The sequence below is a fragment of the Dermacentor andersoni genome, chromosome 8 (genome assembly GCF_023375885.2).
Source record: "Dermacentor andersoni chromosome 8, qqDerAnde1_hic_scaffold, whole genome shotgun sequence".
Classification (NCBI taxonomy): Eukaryota; Metazoa; Arthropoda; class Arachnida; order Ixodida; family Ixodidae; genus Dermacentor; species Dermacentor andersoni.
The window spans coordinates 12,736,729-12,753,495 of NC_092821.1; the positions used below are offsets into that span (position 1 = coordinate 12,736,729).

Genomic DNA, 16,767 nt, shown 5'->3' on the forward strand with positions numbered 1-16,767 from the left:
CGCAGCCAGCGTGCGCGACCAACTTGCTGAGTATAGACAAGAACGGCACCGAGAGCGGCGCTGCTGCGCCGGTGTTGAGAGCGCCGCATGCGAAGCAAAATTCTTTTAGCGGGTGGCACCCCTCTCCCATCTCTCGTTCGCGCCGCCTTGATTGCCTCCTGCACTGCGCGTGTTAGGGCACGTTTCGCGCCGCGCGCGGTGTGTGCCTACGTGTGCGCGCGTGAAGGGCGGTGTACAGTCTGTTTCACATTTAGGGGAAAACTCGGAGCGCATTGCATCGCGATGCGGCGAGCGCTTGAGTCAGGCGGCGGCAGCAGCTCGCGCAGATGCTCAAGGGGCGGGATCTTGAACGGCGTCGTCTGCAACGGCGGCGCGCGCTGGCCGCATTGTTGCTAAACGTTCTACTATCAGTTGCAGGGCGCTGATCTCATCGTTACGGCGTGAAATGAGCCGGTATTCTTTACTATGCGTTGTGCGACGCCAACTGATATGCCTCGAAGGTAAGTTCATCGCTGCAGGGCAGTCATAGACGACGTACTGATTCCATACATTCTTGACGGCCCGTTTCTGGAAGGCGACTATATATTCTAACGCGAGAGGTCGCCTATCCACACTGCTCGTGTGGTGCAACAACTGCTAGAAGAGCGCACAGTCACTCTCTTGGAGTGGCCGCCTCAATCCCCGGGCGCCAACATCATTTAAAATGTCATGGGCTCGTTGAAAGTATCGCTGGCGCACCATCCCCTCTATCAGTCGCCCGAGGATAGGCTTCGATCCACCATCGTCACCGACTGAGACGTGCTGCGAATGAACACATCCCTGATCAAGTCATTCTGCACTTCACTTTCTTCCAGGATGAGCGCTGTCATCGCTGCCGCTGGGGACATGACGAGATACTGAAGTTCCGTGCGTGACGTGTCCAATTCCCCGCCGGCGGGCAGAGTCTGTCTGGTGTAGCGAATGATTGTCGAGAAAAAATCATTTCCAGCTCATTGTCTGAACCTAAAACATTCATTTAATCGTATCCGTTTGTTTCATCGTGTTCGACTCCCATAGTTATCATTGTTGAGTGCTTTGTTTTCCTTTCGAGTCAAACAAAGACTGAACACGTTGCGCGCACATCTTAGTGCGTCTTGTCGCTGCCTATTACGGTAGCACACACAGTGAAGAAATATACGTGCACTGCCCCTGACAGTAGCACGCTTCCCGACAATGCGGCCAGCGCGCGCCGCCGCAGCAGACGACGCAGATCACGACTCCGCCCCTCGAGCGTCTGCGCCTGCTCGAGCTGCTGCCACCGCACGAATCCATTGCTTGCCGCATCGCGATGCAATACGTTCCGAGTTTTCCCCTAAGTACAGTGCACTAGAAAATATTGGGTAGTGGAAGAAGCGGCGGCCCGGGCGCGAGGCATGTTGTGTAGAAGCTCACCAGATGGCGCGCGCGCTCACATCACAGCGGAAAGCCAGAGAGGCTGAATTAATCTCATGGGTGGCGGCAATGGAAAAGAAACCTGCCATGAGTAACTACTTAAGGGGAAAAAACGAAATTAGGAAAGAAACCATTTATGATAACTCAAAGGGAAGCTCATTACTTTTCGAAGCGAGATCGGGATGCCTTAGAACACGCACCTATAAAGCGAGATATAAGAAGGAAGAAGAAGCATGTGCTTGCTGCGGTAAAGCTAGGGAAACGACGGAGCATATTTTATTAGAATGTGAAGACGTCTATCCAGCGGTCGATTTAGGGACTGGCCTCCTTGAAGCCCTTGGGTTCAGTGGGAGCAGTGGTAAAGCAAACAGGTCCGCAATAGACATCAGTAATGGTGGATCCACACGACGGACGAAATCCGTCTTTATCGCGACGGACTGCGCATCACGTGACTACGCGTCACGGATTTGTGTCGTCCGCGCGTCGTCCGCGACCCCCACGGACGGAAAATGCCGAGCTATTTTTCGCATCCGGATTTTGGGGGTCGAATGCTGCGGATTTAGCCTAGCATGCTCTACAGTCTGGCAACGAGCGCGGCTTTGGGATCTTTCTGAAACAGCTTCATCGCTGCTGACACCATTCGTGTCCAATTCGGACAAAACAACAGCCATTGCGGCCAACCGTCGTTTCCTTTCGATCTCCATTTTCATTCATAGTGAAAACACCTATGACAAAGTCTTTGTTACACCGATGGCGCCATCTAGAGTGAGTAAAAACAAGCAATCATATTAACTTACGGCCACTGAGATCCGCCCGGGCCGCCGCAGCATCTTCGAGGCCATGTTCAGCCAATACAGCCACTCTAAGCCTACACGCCGAGAATCTGAGTATCGCTTTCGGAAACGGTGTCCACTCATCACGAATACATTGCTGTCGAAGCTTCTGGACACAAATTTAAACCAAATACAATCCTCAGTTTGAAAGTTACGGGCCACACAGTGGACGACGACGACTTGACAGGTTCGAGGCGGACGGCAGTCGCTTCAGGCGTAGCCGCCATCTTTATTTTTCCGGCGCGGTCGTCTACTCAGTCCGTCCGTCGTGTGGATGCACTTCGCAGCCGGACGGGCGGCGGAATAAGCGTCCGCGGCACAGATTTGCGCGGAGCCGTCCGTCGTGTGGATACACCATAAGAGGCGATTGGAGGATTGGTGGAAGAAAAGTAGGGAAACGACAAAAGACGGAGGCGTACAAAAGCACAGTTCGCAATAGGGTATCAGAAAATTTGGACGTGGTAGTTCATAGTGGGGTTTTTTTGTTTTTTCATTGGTTAACCTAGGCAGGATATTAAGCAGCATAGTAGCAAGAGCTTGGTGGCGCAAGCCACCGCCCCGTTCCAAAGGGGACGCTCATAACATCCATCCATCCATCCATCCGAGCACCGGCTGAGGGAGCATGCGGCAGAAAGCAGCAAGCGAGTGCGGCGGCACAGAGTTTCAGAATGCTGCGTTCATTTTTCATCAAGCCAAATATGTAAATATGGTTTTATGTAAGCAACCACAAGATCTGTAGCATGGGATGGTAGGGCACGGCACGTACCTGCAATGCCTGTTATCGCGATACACGCACTTCGTGCCCCCCCTCCCCCTGCAGCGGCAGAGTGCACTTCTAGCATTAAAATTTAACTTCTTTTTTTTTACCCGGCTGCAGCAGTAACAAGTCCCGTTCGTAACATAGAAAATCTATTTGTGCTGAATGCATGCATACTGCTGCATTCTATCATGATGATTTAAGCAAGCGATGAACATGCGCATTTCAGAAGCATGAGCCTCCTGAAGACGGTTTATTTCAGTCGCAGTATTGGTGGGTAGGGGGAGGCATTTTCAAGAAACATACTGCAACAGAAGAGTTCCACGGTAGGGAGTACACAATACCATTTCACATACTTATGTATAGCGGCTCAACTTCAGATATCTTGAGGTCTCCTGACTCTTACCTTTGGAACGGTTTAAGGACTTCACAAAAAAGTGCAGCCGTGTGGTAACATACAAAGCTACAGCCTTCACCGTCAATGATTCTGCATGGCTGGCGCACCCTATCCGGTCTTGGCGGTTTCTCTTAACAATTAAGAGCAATAACATCCATAACACTCTCGTGATGCAGCTCCTGTGTGCTGAATGTGGCTGTGAAAAGATTTTCTGATCTTCGAATAAACCTGAAAAGCCATCCGGTTGGGTACAGTAGGCCACCAGTGTCTCGCAGCCTGGTTAGGGTGGCTAGAATGGGGAGGTGTGAAGACCGGCCTCCGGAAGCTGGCCCCAAAACGCGTTCCTGCCGCGTGACGGCGCTGCCGGCCGGGGCGCCGTTTAGGGTGCCGTAGTTTCTCGCGGCGTCTCCATACCTCCTGGCGGGAAAATGATTCGGTAGCGCTTAGTTTTAGGAAAAAGTGAATACATGCTATACAGTAAAACCTAGACACCGATCCTGTTAGATCAGCGGAATGCTTCCTGTAGACAATCTGTGGCACATTGCCTGCTAGAAGCAATAAATTCTTGACAAATTTTGCGTGCAGTCGCGTAGTGCTAAATGCACGAGTGAACCCGTCCTCGAGTGTCTGAATGGGGTTGTATAGACAGACTGAGGGATACAGAAGCCCCCCCCCCCTGTCCCCATGCCCCCCCCCCCCGCCCCCAGACTTAAATGCATAAGCTTGCATAGTTCATTATAATAATGAACTGTGCAGGAGTGGGGTGATCATTGGCTCCGCTGGGCTGTCTCACAATACCAAATGAACGCTCCAAGCATTCCTGACTGAGGCGGGAAGTCATCAAGAACCTGAACCCAACCTTCTCAGTTAAATACGTCAAGAGGACTTTAGTGGAATGTATGGTCACACGCAGACCTTCTGATGTGCCCTTGCTTAAGAAGCCGAGCCCTTTAGCATGGCCCTCCCACTGATCCAGAAATGCCAGCATGCTGTTAAGTGCAGTTTCTTGAGCACTGCCAAGTGTGAAACAACACGAAAAGCATTTACCACCGGCACACGAAAATGAGCACAGTTGCTGTGTGCATACCTCAAAGCTTCAGCTGGAAACCGTGATGTCATGGCTTAAATTGTTTGAGCCATCACGTCAATGAACACCCTTGTTGGCTCCAGATTTGAGTACTGTTGCTCATTTTTTTGTTTGTGTAAGTCCATGGCGTGCACAACTGCACTGTTCAAAATATTGAAGGCCAGATTTACCCGCATCTTTTCAAATCCACTAGGGTATATGTGGGAATATGTCAACTTGGGTGCAACTTTCAATGTCAAGGCACTGCTGTCGACCTTCCATATCGTTGCAACATGTTCACAGGGTGTCAAGGGATAGCGACAGCAGCTCATACCACGTACTTTGAAGAAAAACTTAGTAAACGCGAGAAAAACGCAGCTGCACTACACCGACCGCGAGAGTTACTTTGCACTGCACCGTGGCCTACGAGACTGACAAGCTCACGGCGCTCCCGCGCTAGCCACCCTACCCGCGCCCCCGACGGAAGCGCCAAATTTTCCCCCAGTGGGAGGAACGCGTAGCGGGGCCTCCCTGGGCAATGGCGGCAGCGCCGCGGTCTTCACACCTCCCAATTCTAGCCACCCTAGCCTGGTGTACTGAGCGGCAACAAGACGATGAACATCCTCCTTCTTTGTGAGAAGCAATTTGTGGCATTCATCACACTCTAATTTCAACAGAAACTTCCTGGCAACATAACCACAAATGTAAAAAATGAGCCGGTCGTCACTTTTTGCTTCAGCACATGAGACATGGTCTGGTACAGGACTCTGCTTTTGATGCTCTGCAGTGGGAATGTCATCATCATCAAGAAGGCTTTGGATTAGGTCCCTTTTGCCAGGTTTTGGGCCTTCCATCATGTCTGGCTCAAGTAGGGCTGTAAGAACACCAGGCTCAGCATTCCCATTAGCAACAGATCTGGCATGCCCATAAAAACTTAGGCAAGACACAGTAATGAGAAACTGTTGGGATGTTGGATGGGTATTGCAACCGCTTGACTGTCGTGCTATACCGAAGAGATTTTCAACTGGGTCCTGACTCGGCTTTGAGGTCATTAAGTATTTGTAGCTAAAATTCTTTGTCAGATAGGTCAGCAACAACAGAACACTTGCAACTGCCACTCTCAGGCCAACAGCAGTAGATGCGGACAGGAATCCACCTCGACCACCTGCATGCAACATTCGGTTAGGTACGTCAAAAACGAAAGAAGCTTTTCCACAGAAGCAGATTCTGGCCGCACGGCTTGGCTTGGAAATTACCGCACGGCTTGGCGGTAACTGTGTTTGCGCAGTCAGTCGTAAACATCAGCACTCTTTTGTGAAAAAGAGCAAATGGATTTTTTCTCACACTTGTCGTGGCAAACAGGACTCCATCGAAGTCTACCGCATCAAGTCGTGTCCACCTCTTCGGTACGGTCACACTGTTTACGAGTGTTTGAAGATCATGCTGAGGCACTGTCACATCCATGCTGTCGTTGCCATCCGCACCATGATCTAGGGATGATGAATCATGAACGTCGCAATGAGACAAACGCACCTTCTTCGTACATGCAGCTCGGCACACAGCAACGCGTTTTCTCTCTGGTCTTCTCTGACGCATTTCCTTTGAGAGGTAGGATGGCAAATCGGGCAGGAGCGTGGGCACCGCGTCGTCGGTCAGCGCCGGTTTACCTCGAGGAATCTTTACTTCCTCACCGTTAATGAAATAAGCATAGTCGCGCAAAATAAAATGCGCTTCAAAGTGCCTCTCACACACACTTGAAGTCTCGGAGAGTGGCTTATCTTTGCGGTGAAGATTCCTCGCCCATTGTCTTTAGGCACTCCAAAAAGAGAGAACGTGCGCCCATTTACTTTCCGAAAACCAGGATACCCGGCCGATCTTGCATCCGGGAGCATAACAATGCGTATCGCTTTTTTCTTCTTCTCTTCCATTATCCAAAAAGCAACAACAGGGCTGCATCGAACTGAGCAACAGTCACGCTCGGCACTCTCAGTAGCTTCACTAGCAAAAATGCGAAAAGCACGCTGGCTCGTAGCACTAAGAATGACGCGGTCAAGCGCACGTGGGCAACGCGAGCTCCAACCGGCACGGTCTCCTCGGGAAGAGCACACCAGCGCCCCTAGCGGGAGTCTTCGCTCTTGGCTTCACGCTGCCTGTGCGCCCAGCCCTCCGCTCTTTCCACTACCCAATACTTCTAGTTCACTGTACCCTAAGTGTGAAACAGACTGTACACGCTTCTATTTGCCTTTAAGAAGATCGGTACGCTTGACGATTGTTTTTATGGCTGCAATGCGGCGAAAGGGCAGCGTCTGCTTAACCATGTAAGTGACGCTGAGCAGGTGATTGGAAACGACATCGTATGTACCGCCGGAAAAATCGTCAGCACATACGATGCGGCACATACATACGGCACATACGAGCTAAAGTCATTTTTGCAGTTTCTCACAATATGTTTGCTACAAATCCGTGTTGTCTCTGATGGCGACAACGGTCTTCCATCGACACTCTGCGGAAATAAACAAAATATATCGATGACTTAAATGATATTGCGCTACAAAAACGACATGGACGTGAGAGACGACACACCAAGCGCATGTCGTCGACACACCAAGCGCTTGGTGTGTCGTCTCTCACGTCCGTGTCGTTTTTTTGTCGCGCAATATCATTTAAGTAATGGATTACCAACTTGTCCGGAATGCTGCTCTGAAAAATATGTCGCTGCATAGCACAAGTATGACATGCGAACACAACTTTAACTAGTGCGTCCTCTACAATATGGAATAGAAGCAGCAGTGTAGACAGCTTGGCCATTTTTTAACAGTGCTCAAGAGACGGAAGTTGAAAGTATTAGTAATCATTCCTGCTTCAGCAATGCCGGCGCGACCAAGACGCGGGCGTGCATCGTCCAGCAACTTGATCGATCGGTGCAGTGGTGAAGTGGGAATGAACTCTGGTCATGCTCAATGCATCGTGCACATATTCACTTTCTCGGCACGCGTGAACTTCGGCCACTGCTAGCGCATACAACAGAAGTCGTTTCCATTCTTGGGCAGCGCATACATAAACGAAACACGAGAAAGACGACAGGACAAGCGCTCGTCGAACAACTTAAAGTTTTTACATGAATAAAAGGATTATGTACCGAGTAATTATTAAATTCATGTGGGTTACATATAAAAACCGTCATACACTCAGGAGTGATCAATGAACGAGCTCGCTTCGTTTTCCAGTTGTTTACTTCGCTCGGCGCACCGCAGTAATCCATGTGTGTCGTCTGCTTATTTCGTACCATTTTCTTGTGAATCGGCAGAATTTCACTGGTGGCATCAACCCTTTCGTGTTTACATTGCTGTCGTGACAGTTAACAACACAATAATAATTTCCGGTCATCCGAAGAGGCGCCGTCGCAAACAAGAGACGTTTCGCGCGCAGCGCGAACTGAACGCGGGCGCGACCGAGGGAAGCGGCGGCGGAAACCTACACCCGTTGGAGATGAAATCGTTCCGCCAGGGGAGAAACGAGCGCTGGCGTCTAGGATGAAATAGTGTTCCGGTATATGCTCCCGCAGGGAGCAGAGTTGCGCATAGTTCCATCGCCGTGATCCAGCTCTGCAGCGAAGCCACTCCTCGCGCGCGCAGGAGCCAAATGCCGCGCGGTGTTCCGCCTTATTCTCTGGTGGTCGCGAGCTACAAGCGCCAATTGTTCGCAGGTGCTTAGCAAAGGGCACTTGTTAATACAGGCTACGCTCGAACGAGTCATTCGTGCAGCTGGAGGGGGTGGGCTTCCAACCAACCGAAACTTTGTATGTACCTATGTAAACACGCATATACAAACACACACATGAACGTAAAAATATGGGGTGGGACCGCCTTCGATTCCCCAAAATAATATACTCCCGTGGCTCGAACAGCTCCAAAGTTCGCTCGCAAACGCGCAGTACGTTGCCACAAACAGCGGTGCAATGATTTTCAGCATGCATATGAAATTGTCTTATCATGGCCATAAAGGAAGAAATGTTTTAAAGAGTGTTTAAAACTTCACACACGTAAGGTGGACACTTAGCGCATTTTGGCTGCCGAAACCAGCCGATTAATGACCGTCGCCAAGAGAGCTATCGTGCCTGCAGTTATGTCAGTGACCGTTAACAGAGCGCCATTTATCACTAACCATCGTTCACAACAGCTGCACGTTTTCGATACATGCGGTGCAGACACAGATTTAAGCGCATTTCAAATGTTGACATGTGCACATTTTAAGCAAAGCTTACTTTTATTTACTATTACTATTTAGTAGTACTAACTATTTAGTAGTGCTTACTATTTAGTAGCAGCAAATCTGCAAATAGAAAAAGATTCAAGATGCAAGAGCTTCTAGCTGCTCCTCTGAACGCACGATCGACGGTCCACTGATTGCAATGGCGATGGTACTGACGGAAACGACGAGTTCGCATGAGTCGGCGATGTGCCCGTAAAGTTGGCTTCGCAGCGGCGCGGATCATTTGACGTCATTTTTCGCGCTCGGCCAATAGCGGTGCGAGCGGCGCCGGAAAAGGTATGCGCAACTCTGCTCCCTGCGGGAGCATATACAGGAACACTAGGATGAAACTTGGCGTGCGGTCGTCTAAGAACGGCACCGAGAGCGGCGCTGCTGCGCCGGCGTTGAGAGCGCCGCATGCGAAGCAAAATTCTTTTAGCGGGTGGTACCCCTCTCCCATCTCTCGTTCGCACCGCCTTGAGTGCCTCCTGCACTGCGCGTGTTTGGGCACGTTTCGTGCCGCGCGCGGTGTGTGCCTACGGGTGTGCGCGTGGACATTTCATTCGAAGAGCGATGTACAGTCTGTTTCACATTTAGGGGGAAACTCGGAGCGCATTGCATCGCGATGCGGCGAGCGCTTGAGTCAGGCGGCGGCAGCAGCTCGCGCAGGTGCTCGAGGGGCGGGATCTTGAACGGCGTCGTCTGCTACGGCGGCGCGCGCTGGCCGCACTGTCGGGAAACCATCTACTGTCAGTTGCAGGGCGCCCATCTCATCGTTACTGCGTGAAATGAGCCGGTATTCTTTACCAAGCGTTGTGCGACGCCCACTGATACGCCTCGAAGGTAAGTTCATCGCTGCAGGGCAGTCATAGACGACGTACTGATTCCATACATTCTTGACGGCCCGTTTCTGGAAGGCGACTAAATATTCTAACGCGATAGGTCGCCTATCCACACTGCTCGTGAGGTGCAACAACTGCTAGAAGAGCGCACAGTCACTCTCTTGGAGTGGCCGCCTCAATCCCCGGGCGCCAACATCATTTAAAATGTCTGGGGCTCATTGAAAGTATCGCTGCCGCACCATCCCCTCTATCAGTCGCCCGAAGACAGGCTTCGATCCACCATCGTCAGCGACTGAGACGTGCTGCGAATGAACACATCCCTGATCAAGTCATTCTACACTTCACTGCCTTCAGGATGAGCGCTGTCATCGCTGCCGCTGGGGACATGACGAGATACTAACCGAAGTCCCGAGCGTGACGTGTCCAATTCCCCGCCGGCGGGCAGGGTCTGTCTGGTGTAGTGATTGATTGTCGAGAAAAATAACTTACATCTCATTGTCTTAACCTAAAACATTCCTTTAATCGTACCCATTTGTTTCATCGTGTTCGACCCCCATAGTAATCATTGTTGAGTGCTTTGTTTTCCTTTCGAGTCAAACAAAGACTGAGCACGTTGCGCGCACATCTTGGTGCGTCTTGTCGCTGCTTATTACGGTAGCACACACAGTGAAGAAATATACGTGCACGCGCTCAGTACCCCACCCTTTCGAAAGAACAAACGAAGCATGCTGTTAAAAGAAGTTTGTGGAACTCCATTATCGCTAATGAAGGCTCAGAGTTTGGCGCCGCACAACGTTTAGTAAACAATATCAGCTGAGCTCCCGCAGTGCCGCTGAAATCGGTACTCTGCCCCTGACAGTAGCACGCTTCCCGACAATGCGGCCAGCGCGCGCCGCCGTAGCAGACGACGGAGATCACGACTCCGCCCCTCGAGCGTCTGCGCCTGCTCGAGCTGCTGCCGCCGCACGACTCCATTGCTTGCCGCATCGCAATGCAATACGTTCCGAGTTTTCCCCTAAGTGTGAAACAGACTGTACACGCTTCTATTTGCCTTTAAGAAGATCGGTACGCTTGACGATTATTTTTATGGCTGCAATGCGGCGAAAGGGCAGCGTCTGCTTAAACATTTAAAGGGACACTAAAGGTTACTATTAAGTCAACGTAGACTGTTGAAATACCATCACAGAAACCTCGAAACGCTTGTTTCGTGCCAAGGAGACACTTATTTTAAGAGAAAATGCGTTCTGAAGCGTCCGCGTACCGCTAGCGCAGTTCAAATCGCCCGCCCTCCGATTGAGGAGTACTGACATCATGGTCTCATAGTGACGTTGCGCCAACGGTGAGTAGAACGGCGTCCGCAGACGGCGCTACGGCTTTTCTGCGCAAAACGCAAACGCGCGGCCAGAAACAGAGCCGACAGCAGAGCGAAAGCGGGAGTATGGTGGCTAGCGAAAGGAGAAACGAATTACGTCCCACGGCACACGGAGAGTCCGTTTTCGTTAAACTATAGGCCGCGGCGAGCTCGCAGCGTGGTCGGCGTGATCTGTGAGAAGTGACGAGCCTTTTCGCACTCGCAACAGGGCATAAAAATGTGCGAATCGACGCAAAACTCGGCCTAGAAACGTGCTTCGCCACAGCCAGGGCTCAATACGACCCAAGCTGGCGCGACCCAGATGTCGTTTCCCGCACCGCCACCAGGCGCCGCTACTATACCTCAAACTCCAGCGCAAGACGCCCATAAGCTGGTACTTCATTCTATGGCGCAAACTTCGACGCTCGTCGCAATGGACCCTGACACCGACAGATTGGCTCGCGATGGTGGGCCCAACTTCAGCGATTTGAGCACCGACGAGCGCGACCTGCTGCTGACGGCTCGCACTGCCGGCGTCGTTGCGTACTACGACGGCGGCCTCGACACCGGCTCTCCGGAGCGGGAAAGCAACGAGGGCTTCCCACGACATCACATGGACGTGGCATTCTCGCTGCTTGTTCCAAATGAAAGTTTCGCGAGCCAGCAGAACCCTCACAGCACGACGCGATAACGAAAGTAGTGAAACTCCAAAGCGTGCGCGGCGCAGAGTCGAGCATAGAATAAAGAACAACTTTAGAGAAGGGAAACTGTACCTTCCGCAGTGGTTCGAAAATAAGCAGCGGCAGCGCATGGAACTTACCTAGGTGGACGCCAGATAACGCTGCTAAAACAGGAAGCGGAAATGCGCATTTTTTTTTTTAGAGCATTATTCAATATGGCCGCTTTTTGCCGGTCGTGTACGCTCGCTTGTATCCGCTCGTACGCGCCGTACTCGCCTCGGCTGCCGCGTAGCCGGTGCGTTCTAATTGCCAGGAGACCAAAGAGCCTCTACTGACGCCCATACAAACAAGCCACAAGTGAGTGAACAGAACGTGCGACTTTATTGGCAGAAGACAAGCAGTGTATGTACATTCTCGTGCAATAGCACAAATAAAATTTGTATGTCGAGATACACTGGAATCTTTGACGCGAGCTCGTAAACGGCTCACCGTCGTCGTCACACATGGCGGTCTAGTAACGAGCGACAACCAGCGGCTCATGCAGATTGGTCAGTGTCCCGCCTGTTTGCAGCGGCAGTCGCCGTTAAAGATGAGCAACTTGCACTGCGAAACAATCGGGTGAACCAGGCATCTGCTGCCGCAGCCAACACAGCGACATGGACTACCCGGCATTTTAGCCTTAACTCCTTTCCAACCTGCACGTTACTTTTCTTTCGGAGGCCGCTAATGTGTGGCTCGCACTTGGTGTCCCACATTGTCTCAATATGGACAAGTCGCTTTCGTGGGCATCACCTTCATCAGCCACTTTTGCGGGCCTTTGCACCCAACTTCACACACGTCGGACCATGTAAGCACGTATGCCGCTCTCCGTTCGTGCTTAATCGCGGCCGAGAAAGGCAACAGGCACAATTTGCCCATGGCTGCAGCAGGAAAGGCTGAACGTGAACGGGGAGCACGAATCACGGTGTGTAAATTGGGAGTCTAAATATGTCGCTGTGCAGATTGTAGGAGCAAATGCTTACTTCGAGAAACTGCTTTCCAGTGCAACTGACCAGGCCGCCACATCCGATAAGCATAACACAGCGACCGTAACCAAGTGAGAACAGTAAAAATAAACGGCAATCATTCACCACATAGTGTTCAGAGAATACGTTATACATTGGCTACAAACCATATGGCAACAGTGAGCATTCACATAGACGGGTCTCTTAGGATACATTCAGCCGCCTACTTACAGGCATAATGCTTGCCTTCGTCGCATGTGGTGGTCTGGTAACGAGCGACAAACAGCAGTACAAACAGATTGGACAGAGCGTCGCACCTGTTTGAACCGACAGTTGCCGTTGAAGATGAGCAACTTCCATTGCGAAGAAATCGGGTGATGCAGGCATCTGCTGCCACAACCAACACAGCGAAATGGACTATCCGCCATTTTAGCGTTAACTCCTTTCCAACCTGCATGTTTCTTTTCTGTCGAGGGCCACTAATGTGTGGCTCACATTTGGCGTCCCACTTTGTCTCAATATGGACAAGTCGCTTTCGTGGGCATCACCTTTGGCAGCCATTTATGCGGGCCTTTCCACCCATGTGGCTATGAACTTCAAACACGTTGGACCATGTAAGCACGTATGCTTGTCTCCGTTCGTGCTTAATTGCGACTGAGAAAGGCCGCAGGCACAATTTGCACATGGCTGCAGCAGGAAAGGCTGAACGGGGAGCACGAATCATGGTGTGTAAATTGGGAGTCTATGTCGCTGTGCGGACTGCAGGAGCAAATGCTTACCTCGAGAGACTGTTTTCCAATGCAACTGACCAGGCCCCCACATCCAATAAGCATAATACGGCGACCGTAACCAAGTGAGATAACAGCAAAAATAAACGGCAATCATTCATAACATAGTGTTCAGAGAATACATTATACATTGGCTACAAACCATATGGCAACAGTGAGCATTCACATACACGGGTCTCTTAGGATTCATTCAGCCACCTACTTGCAGGCATAATGCTTGCCTTCGTCACATGTTCTGGTCTGGTAACGAGCGACAAACAGCAGTACAAACAGATTGGACAGAGCGTCGCACCTGTTTGAAACGACAGTAGCCGTTGAAGATGAGCAACTTCCATTGCGAAGAAATCAGGTGATGCAGGCATTTGCTGCCACAACCAACACAGCGAAATGGACTATCCGGCATTTTAGCGTTAACTCCTTTCCAACCTGCATGTTTCTTTTCTGTCGAGGGCCACTAATGTGTGGCTCACATTTGGCGTCCCACTTTGTCTCAATATGGACAAGTCGCTTTCGTGGGCATCACCTTTGGCAGCCATTTTCGCAGGCATTTCCCCCCGTACGGCTATCAACTTCATACACTTTGAACCATGTAAGCACATATGCTGGTCTCAGTTTTGAGCAAATCATGGCCAAGGTAGGCCACAAGCACAATTTGCCCATGGCTGCAGAAGGAAAAAATGAACGGGGAGCACCAGTTATGGTGTGTGTACACTGGGAGTCTATGTCGCTGTGCGGACTGCAGGAGCAAATGCTTACCTCGAGAGACTGCTTACCAATGTAACTGAGCAGGCCCCCACATCCGAGAAATGTAACACGGCGACCACAACCAAGTGGGGCAGCAAAACCAGATTCTGCAATCTATCATTCAGTGTAGCTTGCGCAAAGACCCAGGCTATCGAGGAAGAAGAGCAACCATCAACAAGACTAGGAATATGGAAAATGAGAAAGCTTGCATTCAAGAGAGAAGCCACCCTGCTCTGCAAGCATTGAAGGCCAAAAACATCAAGAAAAGTAAAATGGTGCATAGCAAACAGTGCGTAGGTTAATGCAAGAAACATGTCGATGTTGCATCAGCTATTTCAGGAGAGGAATTGTGCATGACAACATGCACTAAAAGGTACTGCTACAGATATGTTATGCTACTAGACAGTGACTGGTATTAAGTATCAGCGAAGAATCGGTTGACCTTTATGTTTGGATGAGGATGAATGATCTCTAACGAGAATGGGCAATGAAAAAGCTTGCATTTATAGAAAAAAAATTACACTTGGCACAAATGGAATTGACATGGCCAGGAAGCTGATTAAGGGCAAACTAATGGAACTCTTTTGGCCAGCATCATCCGTGCTTGATCAGAAGTTGCAGGCGCATCTGAAGACGAAGAATTTCCATAAAGTCCTTTTTGAGTTACCTGGATGACTCAGCCAATTTGTCCGCGCTGGTGGAATGGTGGCTGAAGCTCTTTTCAGTCTTGACACAGTGCTCTGCAGACTTGATATCTCATGTAAATTCTTCTGCATGCGCTTCTTTGTTCGTGGTGTAAAAGCCTTGCAAATTCAGCTCCAGCCCCTTTCTGTTGGTGTGGATAGGAGCTCCTGTGATGACCAAGGTATGCTTGGCATGGACTCTGTTGGGGCAGAACGGTGACACATGAGATACAGCACAGATTAGCCAAAGTCATGTGTGTTTTCTTTTATGTTCGAACCAATTATACTGAACCATAAACATGAGCAAACATTCATTTCTGCTGCAAACAAATGACTTGTATTTCAAGACTAGCAAGACAATACAGCATATATCAGGCATACTTATTTCTGAACCACATGTTGTTTACCTTGTAGTAGCAGCCAATGTCCACACAATGGCCTTGTTGTAGTAGGCAGCAGCTTCTGTTTAGAGTGTGGAGCGTGTTGCTTTATGCTGGTGCCATCCTCATTACTGCATGTCTGGAACAGAAATTTTGACTGAATCAGAAATTGAAAAAAGCACAATTTTGCAATATGAAATGCAAAAAGGTGTGACATATATATTGTAATGGTTTGCGACTACAGAACACATGCAAATATACCCTGTCTGTTCTAGGGCGCTTAAACAGCACGTTAAATAAATATTGCTATTGTCCATAAATTTATGCCTGCCTAACTATACAATGCATGTAAACAGTTTAAGTATTATTAATATCACAAATGAGAACATTTGTGCGTTCATTTATACACTGGAAGAGATCACACTGCTGGTTCCACAAGCAAATACATGAAAGTCATGAAGCTATTAGAACTGATGCATTATTTTTCTGCACGAACGTGATGCACTGCTGCACTACTGCAAAAATAAATGCCCTACGGTAAACCAAACTGAACAGCAAGAACATTTGGAACCAACAAGTACGAAATATGAGTGAATTATCACGCTTGCAACTGTTTAATACATTAAATTCTGTACTTTCACATCATTTTACCAAAGGATTATTCGATTTTGTGGACGAAAAAAATTGCCGGCGGACTCGAAAATAAGTTTTATATGTATATTGTTAAGGCTACCCAGTCACCTATGGCCACGGCTACAATAAGATGAAAAATGAGGCGCGCGTTCCGATATCGCTCTTTCTTTCCCGATTGTGTGTGTATAACGACAGCCTCGCAAGTAACGGTTTATTTAGAAACAGCAACGGAGGATCCCGACTGCCATATGCTGTGCAGGATCTAGTTCGTTAACTTGTCTCCGCCTGTAAGTTAATGAGACGAATATTATATAACGATTCAAGCAGCGGTGTTAAACGACTCACCGTTATTGCCGTTGTCAGCCGCACCAGAATCCAGCTCCCGTTTCGATGCAGACGTGTTCCGAATGGCTCACGACCGATACCCAACTTTCGGGCTTACATGTCCGCTTGCAAACACGTCACTTCACCCCAGGTTAAATAACGCGTGACATCGAAGCGCAATAAACTAGTTTTAGCGAAAACGAAGCAACCAACCTGAGCGCACGAACGAATGAATCCGTGCCGCCACGCACTCGAAAATACCGGTAAAAATTTTAAATCCAGGCCAGAGGTCACGTGAAAGATCGATGATGCTGAACGCTATTTGCGTTTATAATGACAAAGAAACAATGAACTTACTTACAAAGAATACAATATTAAATTAGCAATGATAATTTCGCCCTCTTTTTCGTGTAATAAACGTGCTTCGGTAATTGTAGGAGAAAGTTTGCAAAAAAAATTGCGCTTATTACGGCGCCTCCAGCGGAAAATGTTCAAACTAACGTAAGCATCCCGAAGTGACATTACTATGCTGGTTTTGTTAGCAGCAGCGCGCGGTCGATTTTTTCGCCCTCTGTGGCCATTTGTTGAACTTGAGAGTGTACG

The 16,767-nt window shown here is 49.6% G+C and overlaps 1 long non-coding RNA gene across 1 annotated transcript; it reads right to left on the minus strand.

Moving 5' to 3' along the window:
• Positions 1 to 14,076: 14,076 nt before the first annotated feature.
• LOC129383612 (uncharacterized) lies at positions 14,077 to 16,565 on the minus strand. The gene is made up of 3 exons (XR_008611479.2): positions 16,186 to 16,565; positions 15,235 to 15,346; positions 14,077 to 15,027 (listed from the first exon to the last, which is right to left on the minus strand). It is a non-coding gene; the product is annotated as an uncharacterized lncRNA (long non-coding RNA).
• Positions 16,566 to 16,767: the final 202 nt, after the last annotated feature.